This window comes from Drosophila subpulchrella, unplaced genomic scaffold (genome assembly GCF_014743375.2).
Source record: "Drosophila subpulchrella strain 33 F10 #4 breed RU33 unplaced genomic scaffold, RU_Dsub_v1.1 Primary Assembly Seq105, whole genome shotgun sequence".
NCBI lineage: Eukaryota > Metazoa > Arthropoda > Insecta > Diptera > Drosophilidae > Drosophila > Drosophila subpulchrella.
In genome coordinates, this window is record NW_023665447.1 from 73,750 (window position 1) to 81,676 (window position 7,927).

Genomic DNA, 7,927 nt, shown 5'->3' on the forward strand with positions numbered 1-7,927 from the left:
AATTTCAAATACAGATTAAATGTGTTTTATATATATTTTTTTTGTATTGTTTTAGTTAATTTAGAGTTGGATTAATTAGTTTAATAAGACATCTTGTCAGAAAAAATTTAAATACTTGAATATACCACTTTCAGCGTAACCCGGGACCAACGGCGTGGACGTAGTGGTAATCTGGACCCATATTTTTTTTTTGTAATTTTTTGATTTTTATTATATTTTTTTGTATTTTGTTTTTTTTATTTTGTTTTCGTTTTGTTTTTAATGTGGTTTTTCGTTTATCGAGAAATGTTCAAATGATGAAAAATAAAATAAAATGACGTCTGGTGCTACAGATAAATACGTCATTATTATATAAAAATTTGAGGAATAACAATCCTTTTTGGAATCGGAATTTCGATTATACATTGAGTGATGAAAATTCTACAACTGCTCTGAAAAGCCTCTCTAAGTATAATTCGTCTTCGATAGTATTAATTTTATACCTCTCCCAAGTTTGAGAGAATTCGCGGTGGAGTGACTCCCCACTTTGCTCAGACCAATACCCTAGTCCATTATTGTGTTCTATGAACTGAAGACATTCTTTAATGTGAGTTTTTAATACATGTATTTTCAATGTTATAGAGACGTCTTCAATTTCATGTAAAGCATCTAAAGCTTCGTTAAGCTCATTTAAATGAATATCCAATTCTGGTCCTACTTTACCAGATGTGAAACTGCAATCGACAACTTTATTCATTATCACAAAAGCATTGAAAAAGGGTATGATTTTCAAATAACCGACTTTTTCATATATCTCAGGATCTTTTAGTTTGTGAGCTTCTTTTAAAAGTTTCCTACATGCGTTGCCTTCGAAACAATCTCCGTGGTAGTTTTTGGAAATAAGTTTTAACTTTTTCGGCCAGATCAAAGCTTTCTCTTTACCCAAAAGGGGTACTAAACCCTTCCAAAATAGATGATTTACTAAACCCATCAACACATGTAATTCAGGAATAACGCATTTTTCTAACACGGTGGTATCATCACTTTCTGTGAATAGAGGAGAGTTGATAGTACTGTGAAACTCTTTGCTGTTTGTCTTATTTCTACCAGAAAGATCGAACTGTTCGAAATCATTTCTTAAATCTCCGAAAGTTTTTAGTCTCGTGACATTGGTTTTTAAATTATTTGCATCCGAACTACAATGAGAACTGCTTACATCCTCCTGCGTAGGAGTCTTATTTTCTCTCAGGTCGTCGAGTGAAATGAAACAGTAGGGGCAAGGAAACATTGCAGATGCTGTCTGTTGGCCATTTATGATAAGCAACAATTTGAAATCCGAAACGAACTTAAAGGGAATAATATTTATTTTAGTGATTTCAAACAAAAGTTTAACATTTTCATATGTTTCCTTAATCTTAGGAACAATGCATAGCAACACAACTCGTTTCGCGCTCATCAATTTCGCTTTCTTACTTGCGCTACCACCTTCGAAATACAGACATCTTCGATTCCTATTCTGAATTGTTGAATCATCATCATCATCGTAATCACAGTTTTCTTGAAATATTGATAGAGAAATTTTGAAAAATCCGCCACCCCCGTCGGCCATTGCTTTAACACAAACGTTTCCCTGAAATTTTCTCTCTGTAACAACTGCATCAAAAAGTTCTTCTGCATCTGTGTAAACTACTGGTCTTTCTTCTTTTTTTCTATCGTCACAATCAAAAGAGTATTTACCTTTTTTATAAATATTTTGTAAAATTTTAGATTGCCCTGACATGTGCTTACTGTAATCAGCGGGTACTGACTTTCTCCCAACATTTGATCTTAGAAAGTTAGCAATATTCTTCATTTTATTGCTAGATAAGCCAAGATTCACTCGCAAATTATCCAAACGCTCCTCGCTGAACGTAGTGTTTTTTTTTTTCATTCGGATTGACAACAATTTTCATTTTCGAACCCTTTGTACTCAACTGAATTTGCTTATTCCTAATGCGCCCGCTTGCATTGTCTTCAGAATGAATTTTTGTTTTAATAATACTAGACGCAATGTATTCTTGCTTTTTCTCGGGAACGTTTTGCATTAGTTTCAAGACACCTTGCATATTGTTACATGAATGCTTCTTACCTTTGCTAATTTCTTGTAAGCATTTTTTACACACTTGAAGGGTAATTTTTTCCTTTTTTTGGATGTTTTTCTTTGCAAGTTTGTCAATATTTGAGGATCCATAAAGACCGTTAGTTGTGTCAATCTCAGATTCAAAGTTTCGTTTACAACCTCTACCCTTTACTACTTTTTCATGACCTTTATGTCTACCTGTTAAGCATATATAACAATTACAACTGTCCGTAGATGTGCGAGTATTTTTAGGTAAAACCAAACAAATGTAATCTGGCATACCTGGTAAACGTCTTGTAAAAATATTCTTACTTGCATCAAATAGTGTAAGATAGCAGGTTCTGCATATGCTTAGGGGAAATTTCTCGTTATTTAAATCGTAATCTTTGTTTATAAACATCTTAATCAATGATTCATACTTTTCATTTATAAGAAATTCATTCGGCTTTCTTTTCCCGAAAAAAATTTTTTTACCGCAAGGTCCGCAGACTTTACGTCTATTTTCATCGTGAAGACAAGTTTTCGTATTGTCCATTAGAGCCTTGCAGTTTTTATGAAGTCTTATAACAATGCTGATATGTAAATAGCTCGTTACACCCGTGAGGCCTTGCGTCCATAGGGACCTGAGCACATACGCAGTAATCATACGCGACTGTCAACTGTCGAGAGAAGCTATTGGTTCAGTTCAAATGTTTATATTATATTCAACCAAAAATTTTTCTCGACAGTCAACTGTCTTTCTCATTAGTAAATCAACTAAAATTAAATAAACTTTTGATGTTATATAACCTATGGACCTCCAATGACGAAATGAGCAATGTATTACTCATAATAACGCATCTATCACAGGTTAAATCAGTCTAACTTTAAAATAGGATCAGGTATGATTTCGCTGTTTGCAAATTTTGAAACTAGAGCTCATGTAGGAAAACTCTACGTTCAAAAACCTTCCATCCATTTTCAAAAGCCCTGCTTCTGCTTCAAGAGCACTGTGCCCTAGGTACATCCACTCCGATACCGCAGGTACCGAGATTGTGGACCCTGGTAGAATTAAGGAATATGAAAAATCCTATCGTTGGGCGCCAATTCTGTTACGTGGGCATATTAGTGCCCGAGTTCTGACAGGGACTTGGGCCGAGAGAGAGGCGTACGATGTTCAGGCACCAGTTGCCGGCATAAGCTACGTCGTACTTGGGTCGTGGGATCTTGGTAAGACTCTCTTTTTCCAACATAACGAGAATAAATATTTAAAGTCCATGGAAAATAATAATAGTCCACACTGCCCCACAAGCTTAGCTGTCGCTTGATCGCAATACGATCGGGCTGTGTTTTGGCCATATTCCCTCCCCCTCACACATTCGTGTGCCAATGGATCGTCGCGGGCCGCGCAATACGATCCCCTATTATCAAGATTGTCCGTCGAAAGTTATGTCATTGTTCTTGACCTACTCCACTTCTCGCGTCAGCACCCCCCTTGTAAGAGTTCTAGCACACCATGGTTTCGAATTCTTTTTCACATAAATTTATTAGGTAACATATTTCGACGTCCGCCGTGGATGACTAATAATAGGGAGAGTATCAAATTTACCACCTGTTAAGGTGAAAAACGCTGACTATTCACGACTACAAACGTCGATCAGAGGGCTCTTGCAATTGTACATATAATTACAAGGCGGATACTCGCCGCTGAAAAGTTTATAGAAGTCTATAAAATTGTAGGATACTGCACGAATTTTTATATATGTATGTTTATAAGAATGGAACCGTCTTCCGACAAACTGACGCCCTCTTTAAGTCCTGGGCGATGAGATCTCGACGCTCCGGATCCTGGGCCTTGGAAAATATTATATTGGATATTGGTTGTTCTTAAGTATACCAGTTCACTAAGCACAAAATATATTGATATATTATGCCAGAGGCATGTGACTTCCTCAACGGCTGGTGGAGAGACTCGTCCCCTCTAATTATACCCGTTACTCGTAGAGTAAAAGGGTATACTAGATTCGTCGGAAAGTATGTAACAGGCAGAAGGAAGCGTTTCCGACCCCATAAAGTATATATATTCTTGATCAGGATCACTAGCCGAGTCGATCTAGCCATGTCCGTCTGTCCGTCTGTCCGTCTGTCCGTCTGTCCGTATGAACGCTGAGATCTTGGAAACTATAAGAGTTACAATACTGGGATTAGGCATGCAGATTCCTGAGATTCCTGCGCAGCGCAAGTTTGTTTCAAAAGAGTGCCACGCCCACTCTAACGCCCACAAACCGCCCAAAACTGTGGCTCCTACAGTTTTGATGCTAGAACAAAAATTTTAACTGAAATGTATTGTTCTCATCAATACCTACCGACTGACCTAAAAAAAGTTTGCCACGCCCACTTTAACGCCCACAAACCGCCCACAAACTTCAAAAAATCGTAATTATGAACGCGGATATCTCGGAAAATATCAAAGATTGAGAAACGAGATTTCAGATTTAGATTCCGTAGGCTTGAGCGCAGCGCAAGTTTATTACGCGAATATGCCACGCCCACTCCAACGCCCACAAACCGCCCAAGTCTGTGGCGCCCACAATTTTCATGGTAGATAAAAAATTTAAACTGAAATGTATTGGTCTCGTCAATACCTATCGATTGATTTAAAAAAAACTTTGCCACGCCCACTCTAACGCCCACAACGCTTAAATCTGTCTACCGCCGGTAGGTGGCGCATTTGCTGCTTGCATATCTCCATTTTCCTTTGCTCCCTTTAGCTGAGTAACGGGTATCTGATAGTCGAGGTACTCGACTATAGCGTTCTTCCTTGTTTTTTATCATGACTCGCACTTTGTCTTTCGATTCGGTTGGTTAAAATGTATTTTTAACGCATTTTTTAATTCTTTCAATGTTTTTTTGACTTTCCTTCTTCTCCAAATGTATTATTTAAGGATATTGGTATTTGGTTACGCATAGGTTCACTTCAGCTTTGATTGGCTCTATTAAGACATTTATATTGCATCACTAGTTTCTCCGAAGAATGTTATTGGTCACTACGCTTTTGAACGGATGGCATGGGGATCACGGGTACTGCGGCTACAAACATCACAGTATGTCAGATGTCGTCCTTATTGTTGATCCTCTCCACGTTCTTTGATGACAATGGCGGCGCTGGTCCGACACATTAGATTCTTTCGAGCTGCGATTTGTGTCCTCCTCAAGGACTGTTGGATATGGTGGCTGGTCCTGGTGGCAGAAGACTCCGTGGACGACTACCCCAGGGAACTGTCTAAGGTATTTTATAGCAGACTAGAGATTTTACTTGGCTGCCGATATGGATCAGATTAACTAGGTGTTCCCAACTAGGAATACTGTTTCTTGACTCCCTGATATCTTGGGAGTCAACGAGTGGCTGTTGCACTTTGCCAGCTACCGGAGTGTGGTTACCTGTAGGTCGATCGTGGTCGTTGCTCTGGCCACGCGGCACCCGTGAATGGCCGAATTGCATTTTTTTCTGCCTTTACCAGTCGTAGTCTGGTTAGTCGAATGCACCCCTGTCATGTTTTATCGGCTGAGCTGTCCAGGCTGATATCTTCACTGCTGTTGATTTATGTTAAAGGTATATTCTGTACTCTAGTATTTTTCTTAAAGTTGGCGCATGGAATATTTGTTTTGATGTTTTCTTTTTTGATCTAACTGACGATTGATTAAATCATATTTATTAGAAATGTTTGATTTATATCTTTGTAAGGTGTAAGAACTTTTGTACTATTCGGAAAGCTTTGTAGTGCTGGGCATGTTTTTCGCTGCTTTTTTAACCAGCGGTCCACTCGAAGACCCACCTTTTGAATTCCCCTAACGAAGGTAATGGGGATGTTGGCAGCAAGCCGTCCATCTGGCAGTTCATGTTGTCTTTCAAAAGCTCGAACAAATTAATCTTAAGCTATTTTATGCTTTAGTTTGAAATGCAAGTGGTGCATATCGGAGACATAATCGCTGAAGGTGTCGCGCAGTCCTTGCTTGCGTTCCATTAATTCCTTGACATTCATAAGGTCACTCCCGGTAGTGGAAAACGCTCGTTCCATCTCCTGTGTCAACGAATAGTAGTCAAAATAGTAGTCTTCTGCCTTGTCCTCCATTAGCTGCCAATACCATGGCTGCACCTGCCATCAGAATATGGAATTCCCGAAAGAGGCCATTTAAACCTTGCAAGCGGTACACGCGGAACAGGAAACTTTCAACTGTCATGCCGCGACCGCTTCCATTGAACTTTAGGTTCAATCTGTCTAATATGACTTCTTTTGGTCTCGGTCCCTGAAACGATGAGTTCCAATCGATTTTTGGATGCAGTTGGTGACTCGTCCCTCATTTGTTCTGGATTTTCTGTGGGCCGGAGTATCTATCCGCCTGGGTGTTCTAAACCGATTCATCTGGCTATTAGCATGTCCTACGTTACCGGTTCCAGAGGCAGAGTCTCTTGGTATCTCAAGAAGCTGTCAGTCGGATTCTGAACAGTTCGGGGAGGCAAGGGCAGTCCCTTCTGTTTGGGTCTCTTGGATGTCGGAGACTGCAATTCTGATACTTGTGCCTTCAGAGCTGCTATCTGGGCGCTCATACCGCGCTGCATTTCGTTGCTCTGCCTCAAGAGCTCCATCAATCTCTGTTCACGCCGCTCGGCAGCCTCTAAGTTGTCCTCCTCATGCCTCTGAAATTGGGGAAGCTTACTTAATCTTCCTTTCGGAGGTCCGAGAGGTAGATTCTCCCCACCGGCGGCTCCTTCCCTAATAAATTACTTGATTTGTGGGTTCCAAAGCGATCACTTCTCCAATTCGTTTAATTAAACTCAAAATATCAGTTATACATTTACCATTACCTCCTACTCATCAAAGGAGAACACTTAACTGGCGCAGCCGAAAGTGAACAAAGGATTAAGAGATGCCTACTACGTTCCTGTTACTATGCATGTAAGCAATTGAATAAATAATAAAAGTGCAGAAAAAGTGCAGTACAGCCAAAGAAAAGAAAAAGAAAAAATATTATGTAATATTATAAATAAAATGTGAGCGATAACTGGCATAATAAAGTGCATAACAACTCGAAAAATTAATTAATTTTTATGCATATGAATATACCCTAATTATTCTACAACGTGTGAAAACATTTAACGTAGAAAAGTACACACAAACACGGTGAATAATTATTCGATAATTTAAATAAATTTTTATGCATGTGAATATACCCTAATTATCCTCAGTGTACATCGTGTGAGATCATCTAATGCAGATAAAGTACACACAAACACTGTGAATAATTATTGGTTAGAAATTAAATAAATTCTAACACATGTAAACGTACTCAAATTCCCCCAACATTCAACATCTATGTGCAACGTTAAAATTACATATATGTAATGGTAATCCATGGTAATCAGATGCCCGTGCAAATACGTGGACTATTCCACTGCAGATCCAATCTGATCATCTACCGAAGATAAAGTGCATATGGATGGCAACGGGAAAATCTGGCATGTACATATATATATATCAAACAAAAACACCTCTTAACGAGGTAAAAAGTAGTGGCGAACGCGCCTTTAACAAAAATTTCTGATATCAACAATTGTGACGAAAAATGATATTACATTTGATAAAATAAATAAACTATATTAAATTTATGATTTCGGCCCGCAACAGTAAGTATATATTTCCTACACGTACATTTTCTGTTGTAGCGTGCCGAATACATAAATTAAATAGAGTTTATTTATTTTATCGAATGTAATATCATTTTTCGTCACAATTGTTGATATCAGAAATTTTTGTTAAAGGCGCGTTCGCCACTACTTTTTACCTCGTT